Source organism: Pleurodeles waltl, chromosome 3_1, assembly GCF_031143425.1.
Source record: "Pleurodeles waltl isolate 20211129_DDA chromosome 3_1, aPleWal1.hap1.20221129, whole genome shotgun sequence".
Classification (NCBI taxonomy): Eukaryota; Metazoa; Chordata; class Amphibia; order Caudata; family Salamandridae; genus Pleurodeles; species Pleurodeles waltl.
Genome location: NC_090440.1, coordinates 1683758190 through 1683778348, shown reverse-complemented (window position 1 = coordinate 1683778348; position 20159 = coordinate 1683758190). Strand labels below are relative to the sequence as shown.

General features: G+C 41.6%; 1 protein-coding gene across 1 annotated transcript in view; it reads left to right on the top strand.

Moving 5' to 3' along the window:
- The window catches only part of CERKL (CERK like autophagy regulator), a 421375-nt gene that overhangs the window by 240838 nt on the left and 160378 nt on the right, over positions 1-20159 (top strand). The window lies entirely within an intron of this gene.

Below are 20159 nucleotides of genomic sequence, written 5' to 3'. Positions count from 1 at the left end.
TCTCAGTTTAGGTACTTCCTATGGATTTGCAGATCTCTAGATAGGAGACCTGAATTAAAACAAAAGGGGCACTTCACCATGCTGGGAAGACATTTGGCAGCATTTCAAGCAAGCCCCTATACCATGCTGCTCCCTGCTGATGACGGGCTAAACCCAGAAACACGTGTACAGGGATATACAGCACTTGCTGCACCTACGGAGGTGAAAGACTTTATTACTTTTTGAATGGACTACGAGTTTGACTGCATTTACCATAATGCTTTGGTGTCATACTTTGTTGCTGGAGTGTAGGCTGTGTGCTCCCTTTCTTTGAAACTGTCTTATTGATGGCTCCCTTGAGCCACGGCTGACGAGCCTTGGGAGGCACCTGTGTGCCTTGAGTGGTACCTAAACCCAAGAAGACATTTGGTGGCATTTCAAGCAAGCCCCTATACCATGCTGCTCCCTGCTGATGACTGGCTAAACCCAGAAACACGAGCACAGGGATATACAGCACTAGCTCCACCTATGGAGGTGAAATACTTTATTACTTTTTAAATGGACTGCAAATTCAACTGCATTTACAATGATGCTTTGGGGTCATACTTTGTTGCTTGAGTGTAGGCAGTATGCTCCCTTTCTTTGAAAAGGTCCATAGTGGTTAAAGCTACACCAAGGGTGTTTTTTAGCCCTAGATGCACAATATGCAAGTAAGAAATCCTGACCATTATTCAGTTTCTGCTTGCCATCAACAGAGTAAAATTAATCTTCATGTATTATATTTCAATGGAGGGTTCTAAGTGAGTGCCCAATATTTTTGTGTATATATTGACATCCAGATTAAAATGAAATGCTGGCTTGTGAAAGACCATTTTGTCTACTGCCACCATTGTTTAGGTGATCTGCTTCATAAAACTAAAGGAATTTTAAAATAAAACCTAATCATGCTGCCATAAGTTCAGTAAAAATGACCTGTAAATCATTTGGGGCCAGGGTCTTGTTTACCCCTCCCTTATAGGTCCCACATTCCTCTTTTTCTATATCCAAGCAACCGTGCTGTTTATTTGAAATGTTCATGGGATCAGTGCATGCTAAGGACGTCTGGAGTGCTCAAAGCCTTTCCAATGGACAAATGTAAATCTTAGCAAAATTATTAGAAATTCCCTGACTTGTAGGGATTGAGGAACATGTGACTGTTGGGGTCCCTGTTGGTCCTTAAAAGCATGGGTTGAATTGACTTTTCACCTTTATGATACCTAATGTATTTGCTTTCAAAATTACATTTGGGTAAAAGACAACTATTAACCTTAAACAGATTGTCATTTTGTGTTAGAATTCTTATTAGGTTTATGAGGTGTGTAAGATTCTTTAAAGGCTTTTAAAGAAGGACTGGCAACAACTGGAGTTCAGATCGCCAACAAATTCACATACATTTTTTCCTAGTATCTTGTATAGGGTTGCTTTTATGTAGTTATTAATTTGGATCATTGGACCATACCATATATGCTTGATTCATATAAGGGGTGAAAAGGTTTAACAGACGTACTGCAAGATGTGAGAAAGCAAACAATTAACTTTACACTGTGGCAATGTTTACAAGCTGCAATAGTTGGTTTATCTAGCTAGGTGCTTATTGTTTTACTTGACACAAACACTTTTGAATACTGATTTTGGAAAGAATATTTCTGGATTACTCCAATGGCCTCTACCTTGGATCACCTCTACAGCTATGAAGAAACTATAACAAATGTAAAACTCCTCTGCCAGGCTACTTCTACATATAAAACCACAAGCCCACATCCCCCCTGCCTTAAGGGCCCTACATTAAGTATCAGTTGCCAGAAGATCCACGGTCAAACTGCTTTGTATCACCCAAAAAGCAGTACATGTAATAGGACCACTTTTCATCAGGGAGAAAATAACAAAATACATACAACAAAGAAACCTCTGCTTCACATTAATGTCCTGCCTCAAAATCTCAGTATACAAGCAAAAAACACATAGTTCGAAATGTTTTCTCTATTCATGCAGCCAAACTATGGAGTTCATTACCCCCCAAGCATAAGATCCACAGATAAGCATCTTATCTTCAGAAGATTACTCAAGAGCTGGCTCTTCCCTACATGACCACCATATTCAAAATACAAATGTACAGCAATAGTATGCATAAGACACCAATGGTGCTTGTACGGATGCTTTTAAACATCTATACTTTGATTATATGTACGTATTCAGAATTGTGCATTTCTTTTTGCGAATGCATATATTACTTATGGATAAACGTACTTATTAATATTTATACTTTCTCATTTTTGTGCTTAAGTAATGTGCAAAAGTATGTATTACTTATGGTTAAAATATACACACCCCTTATATTTATGCTTAACACATATATAGATCATTATGTAAATAGCATATAAGTATTTGACTACATGTTTATAAGTCTCTGTTTATTATGATCACACATATAAACATGATCATACAGAATGTATGTGTAAATGTTAACTATTCATTACACCTATAGCTTAAAATATCATAAAAATATAAATCATACATAGTTAAATAATAAATTAATACTAATAGAATAACGGGAAACATTAAAACAAAAATAATATTGGTATGTTACTCTGTATATATTAATTTGTATTCTTACTAGAATGGAAAATAAATAAATACAGGTAAAAAATAAATAAATTATCATATGTGTGTGTGTGTATATATGCAGATCAATACATTAATAAAATATAAGGTGATGAGTGTATTCCTTTGCCTTTATTTGTCACAATGTGTAAATATGATGATAGCAATTGTACGTGTTTATCTGTTGTAATATTGGGGGACATGTATAAAGATACGTTAAAAAATGAAAATATTATAAAAGAAAACAAATATTATTTTACAGCAAAAATGAAAATAGGTATCCATGGGTGTTCAAATGTGACTTCATCTAGTGCAGTTGCATATCTCCTGATTATTTTGCATACGTGTGTCATGCTAAGTCTCGATGTATGCATATTTTGTATGTGTGGTTACATTTGTACCTGTTTATATATTTTCCTCCCACTGCAGAGAAGGGAAAACAAAATGAAAAAAATATTTAAAAAATAAATTTAGAGCACAAATGGAAAGCCTGAGTTTGTAAATATTTATCCATGCATGTACATAAAGGACTATATCTAGTACAATCTTGTATCTTCTGATTATTTTGCATATGTGTATCATGTTTAAATCTCTATATATGTATATGTTTTATGTATGACTATGTACCTACATAATTATATTTTTTTTTTTCACTGCAAGGAAAAAAATAATTAAAAAATGAACTATTTTTCCCAAACCTCCTGAATCCACTAGTTTATGACACATCCTATTCTTCTTTCAAAATATCTCCTACTTCCATTCTCTAACTCATTCCAAACCTCTTTTTACATGTATGAAGGAAGACCTTTCCAAAGTCTTCCCTCCTCTGTCCATCCCTTATCCTATTCATCCAATAAACTGGCTCTCTGACTCATCCCAAACCTCTGTTACTGCTATGAACTCCCAAATAACCCTTTCTAAACTCATCCCCCTAGCCATCCCTTATCCTATTCATCCATCTAACAGGCTCGCATATCCACCATTCCCAATAACAACTAATATTTCCATCTACTAATCCACCCTAGGTTCAGGAGTGGCGTGCTACTCGCCAAAAAGTACTTCAACGTCTAATCAGGTGTAGTAAGCGCTATATAAATACAATTACTGTGTCTTGTCATTTGAAGCCTGATTTAGGCTTTTAATTAATTGGCTTCCCAAAATAGCAGGCTTCCTCGAAACAGATCTAAGACCTTCCTTCAAAATAACTGCCCTTATTTTAAAAAATAAGTGTTTTCTAACTTTTAAATGTTCATAATGGGGAAAGAAACATGGGACATGACCTTACCCTGTATGTCTGTGATGTTTATGGATGTTAATTATGTGTTTTCAAATATTTCATTCACAAAATACAGAACAATTATTTTAATATAAATACTATGAGTATATGCTTAATAGGGAAACAGTTCTCAGTTTTCATGAATCCTTCCCAGTTGCTAGCAGTAGCCCCCTTCTCACTACAGAAAATCTCAAAATATATGTATCAAGAGTTCACTAGATAAATTATTACATAAAATTATCACAACAAAACTTGTAGTATATCATTGCAAAGTTGTGCATTTGGAAACTGGATATTTACTTCTACTCTGTATGAAGCACATTTCTGACATTCAAGTGATTCACAAAGAATCACAGAAGTACTTGGGGAAACCTGCATTTATGCATTTAAGTACACCATTGTGTAAAGTATATGCATGCAGGACTTCTACCACACAAAGGGATCTGCATGCTTAAATCTTACCAAATGTGCATTTGCACATTTAACTGTTTATATTACTCCACAAATAAAATGTTTCTCTGGAAAAGCCCATTCCTGTAAATTCCCATGAGATATGTGGTGATTTATGGCTACTTCCACCCTGGAAAGACAATTACTCCAGTCTTTGACAGGAGAAAATATTGTTTGTTTTCCGACTCCCTCTGACGTGCAAACCTGGGCACATGCTTCTGAGGTGCAACATTACTGGCAAGAGATATACGAAACTCCATCAACTTAGGGGTTAGTCATTGTTCATCTACTTTTATAGGAAGGCCTACCCCGAAAAACCTACAATCCCTAGGCATAATTTACATCCTAAAATATGGGATTTTATGCATTATGTCAGCCATCACGTCACATTAAACATCATGATGTGATAGGTAGGGTATAGTGCCTTAATACTTGGGATATAGTACCTTACTAAGTACCTTTAACCAAGGCTTATACATTTTTCGGTTACTATAGCCCAGGTAAGGTACTGTAAAGTATTGTAAATCCAGCAGCATCCCAGCAGTCACTGTCGGGAGTGTCCAGATTTCCTTATGTGCGAATCTGTGCTGGAGCCTCTAGTGCTTGTTGTGTCAGACTGAATCCTAAACAATTAATATTCAAAATGTGTAATAAAGCTGGACAAATTATTTTCTCCTTTTTCATGGTTAAAAACCAGAGGATCAATATTTAGACCCTACTAAATTATCTCAGGGATTTTATTGTATTCCTCTCACTCCTAAGAGTTACATCACACTCCTATTCAGAATTGCTATTAAACCTTTTGAAATTGGCCATGAAATAGTCATGAGCTCTTATGTTAGCTGTGGAAGAATATCCATGTTTATCATATTTCAAAATGAGTCAAATGTGTTAAATATTTAGATTGGAATTAAGCCCAATCTGAATTCTGATTGGTGCATGGCTCTTCCATTAACAAGACTATATTGTACATTGTCTTAGAATCTAAAACATTACATTAGTTAATCTGAATTGTTCCTTCTCCCTGCAGTGCCACTTCTCATTGTAAGAAGGCTAGTGTATCTACAAAAAATTACCTTTCCTCTCAGAGAAGACTTATTAGTATGTTTTGCTGGGAACTGAGAAATCAGTTTAGGGGCAAGGCCCACACTTGCAGGTTCCCCAAAATCATATTCAGGTCCATAAAGTGTCAATAATAACAATAAAAAGGGCACACTTTACGTCTGATTGCATCTCTGATAGATTGTATTTGAAATTCCAGCTGCCTTTTCACTACAATAGGATGAGGTCAAAGATGAGCTTTGTCAGGGGTTGGTTTCAGGAGGGAAGTGTACAAAACTGAAAGGATCTGCATACCACATGGAACTCCAATATAAAGCTTACTGTGTCTTCTTAATGTACAGTGATGAATGAACCAGTAAACTTTGTATAAAATTGATATCTGAATGTTAACTTCTTTGCCGACATCCATACCTTATCTCACAAATTATACTGTACCGCAGTGTCTTGTTTGATCTGCACACTTCTTATAAATTCCCTTTTTTCTCATTACAATTTTCTTGGTTTGTTCTGCTAAATGAAAGATTGCTGTATTCAGTCCTGTACACAGGATTGGCTTTAGCTCTGATGGCACCCTGTGCGACAGTCTTTTTTGGCACCCCCACCCCATGACCACCTCCTCGGATTCCTTAGCTACCACCTGGAAAATATGCCCCTCATCTCTCCGTAGCCCCTGTCTCTCATACATTTGTTTGTTTGTTTTATAGCGCTTGTAAAGGCTGACTTTACTAATCCACTCAGCTGTCTACATAAAATATAGTTTTGTTCTCTGCAGCAGGCATATTAACCCTCTGAGCTAGTTTATTGCGAGTCAAAGCTGCCACCAGACAAAACTCCCATCTCTCTCCCTAGCTGGAACATTAATCACAAGAGGTATCTCGACATTTTAAGGCTGGACGCACAAGGAACTTTTCAGCAGGTGCTTTTAAATCACGAGTTTCAAAGTTATTGCTAAACACAGCAACCCCCTGAGGTGAGGTCAGCGCCCCCCAATCCAGGTCAGCACCCAGTGCGGTTGCACCGCTTGCAGCGCCCTAAGGCCAGCCCTGCATGTATGTTGGGAACTACAGTATCTCCCTGTGATACCTCTCTTAAGAAACATAAAGGATGGAAACTATAGTTGACATAAAATACGAAAACCGGAGAAGAATGAGCCCTATTATTGTATGTGAATTCTGCAAGCCAAAACATACCTATCCAGGAACTGGAGGGCATCACTTAAGAAGCATTGGAAATATTCTTTCATACTTTAGTTTACCCTGTCCGTCTGTCACTTAGAAGACGGACGCTTCTAGACAAAGATACTCAACCCCTTAAGTCTGAGTCTAAGGCTGAGACTCTGTAATGATATCTACAAAAATGTGATCTCATATTTGAGTTCAGGCACATAATTGTTGTAGTAACTATCTGGATCGATCTGCTTCTGGTTGGGTACAGATGTCACAGTCAGAAACATATCATGAAACATCAGTTGTGGACGGTGGCAACCACAAATGTCTGGAATCCAGTTCCAAGTTCTTTGCTGTGGTGAGCTATGGCACTACTTTAAGGCCCTGAGTTTTTAACTCAGCAGTTAGGAGACACTGTGCTAAACCTCTAAAAGGAATGCTACAGCGAACAAAATCAAGAGTGCCTTTCTATAATACAGAAATACATTGAACATTAAGAACTACTAATTTTAATCTACATAGCTTACATCATCATCATTTTGATCTATAAGATAAAGCCACCTCTTATCAATTAGCTGCACTTCTAGGGCTTTTTTATGTGTTAAGGAAATGTCTTGATGTAAGTTATATTTTGCTTTAGCAACATACATTAGAGCCAAATCTTCTTACAACACACATTTTAAAATGAGCTATTGTTAATGATTTTGTATTTATAGTTAATAGAGGCTTTTAGAACCATTAGCACTGACCCTTCTCCTGGACCACACTGCCCATGTCCTCTCTGTAGGCTACAATCTGACGAGAGGGTGTCTTCTAGGTTTAATCTGTGCTACCAATGCTGTAGCTCAGCTGTCAGATTGCCATCTTTTTATTTTTTATTTTTTTAAATGGCAATTTTATATAGAAGCAAACTAATCAAAAAGTACTTTAGCAGAGAGCTTATATGAGAGAGCATATTTTAGTACATAGCACAGGTTAAACACTACAAATATCTTGGAGTAATACTGGCCAGTTGCGGCCGGCAGCTTTGGGAGGGAGGGAGGGGGCGGGCAGGAAACACACACACACACACAGCCACAGACACACACACAGACACACACACACACACTCATTCTTTCACACACAGACACACACACACACACTCATTCTTTCACACACAGACACACACACACACCCTCATTCTTTCACACACAGACACACACACACTCATTCTTTCACACACACACACTCATTCTTTCACACACACAGACACACACACACTCATTCTTTCACACACACACACAGACACACACACACTCATTCTTTCACACACACTCATTCTTTCACACACAGACACACACACACACACTCATTCTTTCACACACAGACACACACACACTCATTCTTTCACACACAGACACACACACACACTCATTCTTTCACACACAGACACACACTCATTCTTTCACACACAGACACACACACTCATTCTTTCACAAACATACACACACTCATTCTTTCACACACAGACACACACACACACTCATTCTTACACACACAGACACACACTCATTCTTACACACACAGACACACACACACACTCATTCTTTCACACACACACTCATTCTTTCACACACACACACACACACACACTCATTCTTACACACACACTCATTCTTACACACACACACTCATTCTTACAGACACACACACACACTCATTCTTTCTCACACACACTCATTCTTTCTCACACACACACACACTCATTCTTACACACACACTCATTCTTTCACACACACAGACACACACACACACTCATTCTTTCACACACACAGACGCACACACACTCATTCTTTCACACACACAGACACACACACACATTCTTTCACACACACACAGACACACACACACTCATTCCTTCACACACACAGACACACACACACTAATTCTTTCACACACACAGACACACACACACTCATTCTTTCAGACACACACACACACTCATTCTTTCACACACAGACACACACACACACTCATTCTTTCACACACAGACACACACACACACTCATTCTTTCACACACAGACACACACACACACTCATTCTTTCACACACAGACACACACACACATTATTTCACACACAGACACACTCATTCCTACAGACACACATTCTTTCACACACACACTCATTCCTACAGACACTCATTCTTTCACACACTCATTCTTTCACACACAAACACACACACACTTATTCTTACAGACACACACACACACTCATTCTTACAGACACTCATTCTTTCACACACAGACACACACACTCATTCTTTCACACACAGACACACACACACTCATTCTTTCACACACAGACACACACGCTCATTCTTTCACACACAGACACACACACACACTCATTCTTTCACACACAGACACACACACACTCATTCAATCACACACAGACACACACACACACACACACACTCATTCTTTCACACACAGACACACACACACACACTCATTCTTTCACACACAGACACACACACATTCTTTCACACACAGACACACACACAGACACTCATTCTTTCACACACACACACACTCATTCTTTCACAGACACACACACACACTCATTCTTACACACACAGACACACACACACACTCATTCTTACACACACTCATTCTTACAGACACACACACACTCATTCTTTCACACACAGACACACACACACTCATTCTTTCACACACAGACACACACACACATACTCATTCTTACACACACAGACACACACACACACACACTCATTCTTACACACACACTCATTCTTACACACACACACACTCATTCTTACAGACACACACACACACTCATTCTTACACACACACTCATTCTTACACACACACTCATTCTTACAGACACACACACACACTCATTCTTTCTCACACACACACACACTCATTCTTTCTCACACACACACACACTCATTCTTACACACACACTCATTCTTTCACACACACAGACACACACACATTCATTCTTTCACACACACAGACGCACACACACTCATTCTTTCACACACACAGACACACACACACACACACATTCTTTCACACACACACAGACACACACACACTCATTCCTTCACACACACAGACACACACACACTCATTCTTTCACACACACAGACACACACACACTCATTCTTTCAGACACACACACACACTCATTCTTTCACACACAGACACACACACACACACTCATTCTTTCACACACAGACACACACACACACTCATTCTTTCACACACAGACACACACACACACTCATTCTTTCACACACAGACACACACACACATTATTTCACACACAGACACACTCATTCCTACAGACACACATTCTTTCACACACACACTCATTCCTACAGACACTCATTCTTTCACACACACACTCATTCTTACAGACACTCATTCTTTCACACACAAACACACAAACACACACACACACACACTTATTCTTACAGACACACACACACACTCATTCTTACAGACACTCATTCTTTCACACACAGACACACACACTCATTCTTTCACACACAGACACACACACACTCATTCTTTCACACACAGACACACACGCTCATTCTTTCACACACAGACACACACACACACTCATTCTTTCACACACAGACACACACACACTCATTCAATCACACACAGACACACACACACACTCATTCTTTCACACACAGACACACACACACACACACTCATTCTTTCACACACAGACACACACACATTCTTTCACACACAGACACACACACAGACACTCATTCTTTCACACACACACACACACTCATTCTTTCACAGACACACACACACACTCATTCTTACACACACAGACACACACACACTCATTCTTACACACACACACACTCATTCTTACAGACACACACACACTCATTCTTTCACACACAGACACACACACACACATTCTTTCACACACAGACACACACACACACACACATACTCATTCTTACACACACAGACACACACACTCATTCTTACACACACACTCATTCTTACAGACACTCATTGTTTCACACACAGACACACAAACTCATTCTTACAGACACTCATTCTTTCACACACAGACACTCACGCACATCCATTAACACTCATAACATTCAAACATGCACGCATGCACCAAACATTCATTTTAAAAGATCGCACACACTCATTCTTTCACACACACACACACGCACGCACATCCATTAACAACACGCATAACACTCAAACATGCACACGCGCACCAAACATTCAATTTAAAACATCACACACATACACACACACACACACACTTACCTTCAGCCAATGAGGGAAGGCAGCAGTCCCAGCCTCGTCACAGAGTGGGATGGGGTCAGTGAGACTGCTGACCCCACCCCACTCTGTGACGAAGTGTCACTGATTGACACTCGCCCTGGGCGCTTCAGGGCTTAAACCTGAAGTGCCCAGGGCGAGTGTCAATGGGTGACGCTTTCCTCGTCATCGAGGGGAGGGCCTCGAGGCACCTTTGCTGAACCGAGGAGGTCACGCCCATAGGAGCTGTGACCTCCTCAGCCCAACAAAGTTCAGCTCGGGCACCGAGGAGTCTGCGCAAATCGCGCATGGCTCACTCCTGGCTGTCTGACCTGAAAATTAATAGTGTCTGTCAGGCTGGCCTTTGTTCAGCCTGACAGACACTCTTCATGAGGGGCAAAAGGTGGGGGGGGTGGCCCCTCCGCTCTAAAGGACGGGCCGCCACTGATACTTGCGCAAGTTTAACTTATAAAGAGCATTTATTGCAAATATGAGGGGTGGCTCACAAACTACGCTTTGCTTTATTACAGTTACAAAAAAAGCTGGGCAGCACATCGCAGAGTTATCTATTGCAGGTTATTGGAGCGAAATTCCTTCCATCGTTAATCTACGGATTGGAGTTACTTAAAGGGCATGATGCCCCGCTTCTTAACCAGCTACAGTCAGTTTTGTTTAAGTATATTTTCCATTTACCGAAGCATTCATCCAAGCCCAGGTGAGGCTGGAATTTGGGTTGTTCCATCAATCTCCGATTCGCTGGGAGGCAATAATAAAAATGTGCTGGAAACTAAGAGCAGCTCCGGCTGACACGTTGGCCCCCCTGTGCTGGATGAAAATGGAGCTGCAACCTGGCAATAGTTCATGTTGGCTGTCTGTACTCAGGCAAGCTTTGACCAACTTAAACTTACAAGCAGCATGAAACACCAAAATTGCCTTTCCTTTGCTTAAAAAAAATATTAATAACGTTTCTAAACTTTATTCTTGGACATCTGTTAAAGCAGGCATGGCGAGATAACATCACGTCTGGTTCATCCTACATACATATACTGCCTGGCATCCCCAGCCCTATGTCATGACTCATCTTGCAGGCAACATCCAGCACTTTTTTCTCCAAATCTGCATGGGGGTTTTTCCGTCCAAAGATCTGGTCCCAGCCTGGAAGCAAACTTGGCCAGACCCTTCTTGCTGCCTTTGGGGTTTGTCAACTGAAAGCATTCTACATTTCTTGTACATTTTTCCGGCAGTCATGCCAATGAGAAAGAAATGATGTCTCCCACTGAAAGATCTACGAATTAGATCTTGTTGTACTGCCATGATGGTGTTTTTAAATGGGCATAACATACAGCTAGCGGCTAGAGCTACCAAATTACTTCTGCATGTTAAAAAAGTGCTCACTCGATTGGTTGAGACCTAGAAGGATCTTCCCTATGTTGTTATTCACCAACGGGCTAATACTGAGGCTTTTTTATGCATAGATAGAGAGCCTTTTTGAATTTGCACTGAATAACTATGACTGATCTTCGCTTACCTTGGCACTTTAGTGACCAGCTAGCCCCGGCCACCTCCCTATTTGAGGTTTAGGCCATTAACACATTAGGTCACTGTGTTTAAGTCTAAATCTGCTTTTCTTGTTTATGAGGAAAAGTTTAAAACAAACTTTTTCAACTAGCCAAATTTGTATCTATACTTCATAGTGGTTATATGTGTAGCATGGTGATATTTTCATGATTTCTTTTATGTACAAGCAACATGCAATAGTTTTGATTAACTGTGCATTAATAAAATTACTTACTTACGTTGTAGTACAGAGATATCTAAAGTAGGTCCAAGAGGGCCAGATCCATGTCGATTTTTTGGGGAATAACACTGCCAGCCTAAATTAAATGCAAAGGTATCTTTTATGAATATCATGATAATCTTGCATGTATCTACCCCTCCCAGACCTATGTGTGAGGCACCACTGCTTTGGAAAGTTATGTCTTAATTGGTATAACAAATGTTTATGTTAGAGTAGACATTTGTGTGGCGTAGGTCACAAATGTAAGGTGCTGCCAATCCGGTTACCATCATAAGGCCAAATGCATCATGAATGTGTTCTCGAACTCAGACGGGTGAAAGCCTGAGATTGAAGCCTTGACTGCGTGCAGGTTATGATATCTATAGCAATTGTATTAACTATCATTGATTTCACTAGCTACAAAGACTCTGAAAAGAGGAAAGTAAGAGGATGGAAGTATGCGGGAGATTGGCACGGAAGAAAAAGGCTGAGTGAAAAAAATGAAAAAGGAACAAGACAGATGAGTTAGTAGGGAACGAAGGAAAGACAGGGATGCAGCAAAGCAGATAGGAGACAACAGAGTGGAATAGAAAAGAGGTATAGCGGAAGGGAGAAGAATAAAGAAAACAGGAGAGGAGGGAAGAAGAGAGAGGAGAGGGAGGAGATAAAGGGAGTTTGATATAAAGGTGAACGAAGGTGAATCCAGTGAATTGGAGAAGGGGAGACAAAGCTCACTAGAGTCCATAATGCACGCAGATGCTTGGGTCATCAAAATTCAGTTAAAATTCATCTCTAAGTGAAAAAAATAGCATGTTAATGTGTCAGTTCCTCAAGTTTGCCAAACTCTTGATCGCTTAGAAACAGGCTGACTGCCACTATTACATTAAAATGCATGTACTGGACAGGAATTGCTGAAGAACACTCATATTTATTTCATAGATATCATTTTTATGGACTTGCATGACAGTGCAGCTGTCGCCAGACATTTATGTGACCATCACTTTGGCTCCCCCACATGTTGGGAATCAGGATTGCATATTTTGATTAGGCAAAAGTTCTGTGCTTCCTCAAGAAAAGTTCATGCCCTCCACCAGCTGTGAATATTTTGTTTACTTATCCAGCTGCCTAAACTTGAACTTTTAGGGACACTCACATGACATGGGAATGCTATTAAAGTGTCTTAGATAACTACATAATTTATGTTGCTTTTCACTGGCAGCAGCACAGATGGAAGGAGGGCAGTCATTAACCTACATGGATTTTTAGGTCTGGCTTGACAGAGCAACTGTCACCTGACCTTATACCCTGCACCAATATTATTCTACAGTTCTTTGCTTCCACACAAATGCATATCTATTCTCATGTTATTAACCCCTTCTGTGCTCAGGACGTAATGGTTGCGTCCTGTGGCACAGTGCCCGTGTGCCCAGGATGTAACCATTACGTCCTGGGCCCAGAGCCCAGAGGGAGCGCTAGCGCTCCCTCTGTGGGGTTCCCCCAACCCCCCCAACGCAGGGATGGAAGGGGAAGCCCTTCTCGTTCCATCCCCGACAGCCCCCCTGACCCCCCCACCCCGTGACGTCAGCTCGCGATCGCGCGCTGACTATCACAGAGGCCTCCTCCCATTGCGCTGGAAGCTCAGCTTCCAGCGCGATCAGAAGAGAAATGCTCAGCATTTCTCTTCCGATCACGTGGAGGAGGCCTGAGAGGCTTCAAAGGGAAGGAAAGGAATTTCCTTCCCTTTGAAGTCTCTCTGAGTGTTCTGGCTGCTAAAATGCCCACTAGGAACCAGGGATTTATTTTACAAAAGGAAACTGGCATGAGAGGAGCAACCCCTTGGGCAAGGGTCGCTCCCAGGGGGGGCATTTTTTTTAAGGGCTTTTGGCAGATCTGCCTATTAGGCCGATCTGCCCCCAGGGGGGGCAGAAACCTCTAGGCACCAGGGATCATTTTTTCTTTTTTCTTTTATTTATTAATTTTTATTTTTTCGTGAATTTCACGCAAGGGGAGCGACCCCTTTGTTCCCCTGGTGGGCAAATTTATTTTAGGCCATTTCTGCCCCCCTGGGGGGCAGATAAGCCTATTTGAATTCCAAGGGGGGGCAGAAGCCACTAGGCACCGGGGATATTTTTTATTGTCGTTGTTTTACAGATGGGGAGCAACCCCTTAGGCAAGGGTCGCTCCCCTGGAGGGGCAAATTGTATTTAGGCCATTTCTGCCCCCTTTGGGGGCAGATTGGCTGATTTTAGGTCACTCTGCCCCCTAGGGGGGGGGGCAGAAACCACTAGGCACCGGGGATATTTTTTTTTGTGCCAATGTCACGCAAGGGGAGCGACCCCGTAGGCAAGGGTCGCTCCCCAGGGGGCTGTGGGGGGCAAATTTATTTTAGGCCATTTCTGCCCTCCCTGGGGGCAGGTCGGCCTATTGTTATTAGGCTGATCTGCAAGGCGCCAGGGCAAAAAAAAAATGTTTTTTTTTTTTTTTTTCTTTTTTTAGAGATGGGGAGTGACTCATTAGGCAAGGGTCGCTCCCCTGGGGGGCAAATTGTATTTAGACCATTTCTGCCCCCCTTGGGGGCAGATTGGCCGATTTTAGGTCAATCTGCCCCCAAGGGGGGCAGAAACCACTAGGCACCAGGATCTTTTTTTTAGCGCCAATGTCAGACAAGTGTTGCTCCCCGGGGGGGTGGGTGGGCAAGGGGGGAAATTTATTTCAGGCCATTTCTGCACCCCCCTGGGGGCATATCGGCCTATAGTGATTAGGAAAATCTGCCCCCCGGGGGGGGGGCAGAAACCTCTAGGGGCCAGGGCAAATTTTTTTTACGTGTTTTTTTTTTTTGGGGGGGGGGGGTTTAGAGATAGGGAGCGACCCATTAGGCAAGGGTCACTCCCCCAGGGGGGCAAATTGTATTTAGACCATTTCTGCCCCCCTTGGGGGCAGATCGGCTGATTTTTGGTCAATCTGCCCCCAAGGGGGGCAGAAACCTCTAGGCACTGGGGATCTTTTTTTTGCGCCAATGTCACGCAAGGGGAGTGACCCCGTAGACAAGAGTCGCTTCCAGAGGGGGTTGGGGGTGGGGGTGGCAAATTTATTTTAGGCCATTTCTGCCCCCCCGGGGGCAGATCGGCCTATTGTTATTAGGCCGATCTGCTCCCATGGGGGGCAGAAACCTCTAGGCGCCAGGGCTAATTTGTTTTTTGTGTTTTTGTTTTTTTAGAGATGGGGAGCGACCCATTAGGCAAGGGCCGCTCCCCTGGGGGGCAAATTGTATTTAGACAATTTCTGCCCCCCTTGGTTTTAGGTCAACCTGCCTCCAAGGGGGGAAGAAACCACTAGGCACGGGGATCTTTTTTTTTTGGCCGCCAATGTCACGCAAGGTGACTGAACCTGGTCAGAGCCCCACAAGCCACCCCATTTTGGATTCCCCTTGGTGTCTAGTTTTCAAAAATGCACTGGTTTGCTACGTTTCCCCAGGTGCCGGCTGAGCTAGAGGCCAAAATCCACAGGTAGGCACTTTGTAAAAAAAAAACACCTCTGTTTTCTGTGGAAAAGTGTGATATGTCCACGTTGTGTTTTGGGCCATTTCCTTCCGCGGGCGCTAGGCCTACCCACACAAGTGAGGTACCATTTTTATCAGGAGACTTGGGGGAGCGCTGGGTGAAAGGAAATTTGTGGCTCCTCTCAGATTCCAGAACTTTCTGTCACCGAAATGAGAGGAAATAGTGTTTCTTTGGCCAAATTTTGAGGTTTGCAAAGGATTCTGGGTAACAGAACCTGGTCAGAGCCCTACAAGTCACCCCATCTTGGATTCCCCTAGGTGTCTAGTTTTCAAAAATGCGCTGGTTTGCTAGGTTACCCCAGGTGCCGGCTGAGCTAGAGGCCAAAATCCACAGGTATGCAGTTTGTAAAAAACACCTGTGTTTTCTGTGGAAAGATTTGGTGTGTCCACGTTGTGTTTTGGGGCATTTCCTTTCGCGGGTGCTAGGCCTATCCACGCAAGTGAGGTACCATTTTTATCGGGGGACGTGTGGGAACACAGAATAGCAAAACAAGTGTTATTGCCCCTTGTCTTTCTCTACATTATTTTCCTTCCAAATGTAAGACAGTGTGTAAAAAAGATGTCTATTTGAGAAATGCCCTGTAATTCACATGCTAGTATGGGCACCCCGGAATTCAGAGATGTGCAGATAACCACTGCTTCTCAACACCTTATCTTGTGGCCATTTTGGAAATACAAAGGTTTTCTTGATACCTATTTTTCACTTTTTATATTTCAGCAAATGAATTGCTGTATACCCGGTATAGAATAAAAACCCGTTGCAAGGTGCAGCTCATTTATTGGCATTGGGTACCTAGGGTTCTTGATGAACCTTCAGGCCCTATTTATCCCCGCAACCAGAAGAGTCCAGCGGACGTAATGGTATATTGCTTTCAAAAATCTGACATCGCAGGAAAAAGTTACAGAGTAAAACGTGGAGAAAAATTGCTGTTTTTTTCACCTCAATTTCAATATTTTTTTTATTTCAGCTGTTATTTTCTGTAGGAAACACTTGTAGGATCTACACAAATGACCCCTTGCTGAATTCAGATTTTTGTCTACTTTTCAGAAATGTTTAGCTTTCTGGGATCCAGCAATGGTTTCTCACCCATTTCGGTCACTAACTGGAAGGAGGCTGAAAGCACATAAAATAGTAAAAATGAGGTATGTCCCAGTAAAATGTCAAAATTGTATTGAAAAATTGGGTTTTCTAATTCAAGTCTGCCTGTTCGTGAAAGCTGGGAAGATGGTGATCTTGCCACCGCTAACCCTTTGTTGATGCCATTTTCAGGGAAAAAAACCACGAGCCGCCTTCTGCAGCCCTTTTTTCCAATTTTTAAAAAAAAAAAAAACATTTTCACTGTATTTTGGCTAATTTCTTGGTCTCCTTCAGGGGAACCCACAAAGTCTGGGTACCTCTAGAATCCCTAGGATGTTGTAAAAAAAAAAAAAGGACGCAAATGTGGCGTGGGTAGCTTATGGGAACAAAATGTTATGAGGGCCTAAGCGCGAACTGCCCCAAATAGCCAAAAAAAGGCTCGGCACAGGAGGGGAAAAGGCCTGGCAATGAAGGGGTTAACTTGCAGTGCTTCACATTACCATACACCTTCCTTTGACGCCAGACCTATTGGTATTGCCGGTGCTTATTCTGTCTTAAATTAATTTCTGGTCTGTGCAAATAAAATGGAGAAGGTTTCTTTTGGGTATTAATTGAATTTGCATGTTGGAATCCCTGCAACTGTGGCGGCATAGAAAGCAGGAATAAGGAAGAGGGTCCTAGGCTGCGTACTAACAGGAAGAAAAAAAAATCCTAGGGTGAGTCATGCACAAAGGGGCAACCTGGACAAAAATGTCAGTTGCTGTTATTGGGTCCAAACAAAGATCTCCGATAGAAGCAGGTAATAAAATAAAACATAATCATGCTTTTTGGAGTTAATTTGTGTTAAGTGAACCCTTTGCCGTCTGCAGAAGTTGTGCTACCCAAGTGGACAAGTAAAAACCATTTCACAATAGCCCAAGCACATTTGCGTATGTGAAACCGTTAGACGATTTTGTGTTATCATGGGGGTGCATTTCATACAACACAACACAAGATGAAGGACTTTATTGTTTGGAGACTGAACTTGAGTCCTTCACATATCACCTGTGGATACTTCAACGTTTAGTGCACCATGTGGAAATAATTGACTTGACTCTTTCATGAGTCATTGCTCTTTTCATAAAATCCTACTGCACCAACAATCATAGTCCGGTACATCTGGTAATAATGCGTGCGCAAACTTTAATCCTCCAGGTATCACTGCAATGAACATTATTTATTACGTTGAGGCCTTGAGAGTCGCACCTGAGCTGCAGCTTTTCAGTTTTGTAGACTGGCGCAGACATTGAACTATAATCCCAACATAACCGCATGAAAACTGCATGCCAGAATTTGTAAACAGTGATGTAATTGACTTTTTTTTTTTTTACAGTTCTACGTTTTACGAACAATCGGAAGTAACACTTTGAAAAGAGTCTTGTATATAGGTGAATTGTTAAAGTGAAATCAGCCCGCGTCCCTTTTTGCCAAATTCCTGCCTTACATCTAGACTATCTAATTGATCATCTTTATATAGTCTGGCAATGCTGCTGGTCATTATTGTGCGGATGACTTATTTTGTGGGTATGTTTTTTAAGACTTAGCTACAGAAAATGTTTGCATGTACTGATCAGCAGATGATAATGAATATATATCTTTAAAAGGGGAGCTCTAGGAATCGGGTATCTGCCAAGTTTCTTCATAGAATAGTAGAATGCCACCAACCTTGGGTGTTACCAATATCTAGTCAGCTGTTTGCTGTATGTGGATGCAAAAATGATGTAAGGAGGACGCCAATAATTTGATACTCCATCGTTCAGACAGTTCAAGCTTGTTTCTCAGTTAAATAATACTTTGCAACTGTTCTTGATACTGATGTCTTTTTTTCAGCAGATTTACGATGGGGTACAGAAAGAAGTTTTATGCTCCGTGCATGATTTATTTGCACAGCAAGTTAAAATGAAGACTAACGTGTTAAAACCAAAAATGTCTAAAAGGCAACAGTTTTATCACTTTTATATCGGATCTTAAAACTGTTCACAAGTATCACTGATGGACACGGAGAAGTTACTGCAAAGTTGACAGCAAAGCATGCGTCTCTCACCCACTAATTATCTGCAATACTGATTGCAGAAATGCAGGTTGCCCTCACACATAGTAAATGCATAACATACAGTTGTCAGCAGTGCATGCCTTTCTCACACATGAACTAGGTCCTGCAGGATGGCAGCATTGTATCCTTTTCTCACACAAGGAATTAGTAAAGCCCTGTTAGGAGCCACACGTGTTCACTTATACACACAAGATAGGGGCACCACAAGCAACAGTAGGGCAGGCTTCGCTCACAGTGTACCCAATTCCCAAACAATATTATGCCACTTGGGCAATCAACACAAGTGGTGGATTTCCACCCATAGTGCTAACTCCGGGTGGAATTCATCTACTTGCCATTTTGACTGGGCTATGTAGCTGGGTTAGGTAATTTGGAAACTCTAGTCCTGATGTTCTGGACCCAGAGAAACTGGGCCCAATAACTTCAGGTGCAGAAGCCACTAGAAATGAGGACAGAAGCAGAGTCCACCCCCACCCAATGCCTGCAGCACAACAGTGGTTGCAGACTGTGCCTCTGACACAGACTGACCTCCCCCATCTCTCCATCTCTTTCCTGGAGGAGAACATGCCCAGGCTAATGATAGAACCTGGGGCTGATTGCCTCCGCTCGCCTTCTCTCCACCCAAAGTACAAGACTGGAGGAGCAGGCAAAGTTTTCCTCACACTGCGTCTGCGCTGCTCCTACCTCCAATTCCAGCCACCCCTCCTAATGAAGGTGGAAAATGTGGATAAACGCATTCCCAAAATGTGGAAAAT